Source organism: Bidens hawaiensis, unplaced genomic scaffold, assembly GCF_021521415.1.
Source record: "Bidens hawaiensis isolate Kalapana, Puna unplaced genomic scaffold, B.hawaiensis_p1.1 tig00004618_1, whole genome shotgun sequence".
NCBI lineage: Eukaryota > Viridiplantae > Streptophyta > Magnoliopsida > Asterales > Asteraceae > Bidens > Bidens hawaiensis.
Window position 1 is genome coordinate 433,104 of NW_027491282.1, and position 1,539 is coordinate 434,642.

The following is a 1,539-nucleotide window of genomic DNA, read 5'->3' on the forward strand; positions in this document are numbered from 1 at the left end:
CTACAACATCAGGCAAAGAGATGAAGATCAAACTTGAACTATGCACTATTAAGACTTTAAGAGTTATAGTTTCATAATTCATGAGTCCGGATATGTTTTGAGAGTTCCACCATGGTTCTGCACAGTTGAGCTAAAATTAAAATATTGAGACTCATTCGAAATTTATGAACATATTTTATTCCTCTTTACAAACATGTTTTCAAAAAAAGATTACTTGGTGTTATATTTGGCTAAGATTACTTGAGTTTGACAAAAACTCCAACACGTAGCTGACCCATCTGCAATGAAGAAGAACTCATTAACGTATAACCAAATTTCAAAAAGCCATTAACACATTAGAAAGCCAGAATCATGGAATATAATAGTTTTATTTAACATGGAGGAAACAAATAAAATAGAATAAAAAAACTTGATAATAGTTACAGGTGTAAAATTACATCCATCGATTTGGGTTTCATCTAACCTGCAAAATATTTGCTTTTCTTAAGAAAAGCATAGACGAAGCTTACCCAATATTCACTATTGTTTCCGTTTTATCACCGGTGAGAACCCAAACCTTGATTCTTACATGAGCAAAGCAAGTTATTCTTTTATTGCAAAATTAAAGCTGCATTTGACTTAATACAATAAAGAAATGCCAACACCACTCAATTAGAAAATATAGAATAGAAGCAAAACAATGTTAGAGTGGGTTCATTTAATAATCATACTAATGAAACTCTTTTGATGTGCCACCACAACCTTCATAGGTTCTTCACCATATTACAAAATCTACTTTTAAATCCATGTTAGATAAAAATATATTCATTAATCCTTTTATTCTCCAGTAGCCAAATTGCACTACAAATCTTTCATAATACCAATAAGTGAAAATAGAATTATTTTTTTTATAAACTGTATAATGTTGTGGCAGCTATAGCAAATATAAAATTGAATAGGATTTCAATTGGCAGTGCACACCTGTTTAAAATTTTTAGCCTCCATGAACCCCATTTCCAGCCTGCATTCCTGTTCAATTTCCATCACAAATTTAAAATCAATTTGCTAGTGATAATAACAGATTATATATATATATATATATATCCTTGGATAGCAATCATAACATGTGTGAACATCTACTTTGTTATTTGGGTTGAAGCCACAAAAATAGAGCACAGTAAACAAAAACCAGACCGATTTTTAGTGAACCCAGGATTTAAACCTCCCCCAAATTTGGAATATTCCAATGCCATTATTGTTATATAAGAATTGGAAACTGAAGTGTGCTTACATGAACTTGAAGGCACTGACCATAACCAAGAATAACTTATTGAAATAATCAGCTTCTTGACGGAATAGGAAATAGCAACCTTAGCAGCATATACGATTGAGGAAGACGAAGTTAACAGGTGATTCAATTGAAGTAGCATAGCTGAATTGAAGAAAGAATTACCAAATTGCTTTCTTTCCCAATTACTCCGTTCAATAATCTCTTCCTTATGCATATACGAATTGCAATCAATTTAAGGAATCGGAGCAATACAACAATCTTATTTGTCG

At 31.6% G+C, this 1,539-nt stretch overlaps 1 long non-coding RNA gene across 1 annotated transcript; it reads right to left on the reverse strand.

Annotated features, from left to right (window-relative positions):
- Nucleotides 1-272: 272 nt before the first annotated feature.
- Nucleotides 273-1,023, reverse strand: LOC143627216 (uncharacterized). The gene is made up of 2 exons (XR_013152557.1): nt 959-1,023; nt 273-563 (listed from the first exon to the last, which is right to left on the reverse strand). It is a non-coding gene; the product is annotated as an uncharacterized LOC143627216 (long non-coding RNA).
- Nucleotides 1,024-1,539: the final 516 nt, after the last annotated feature.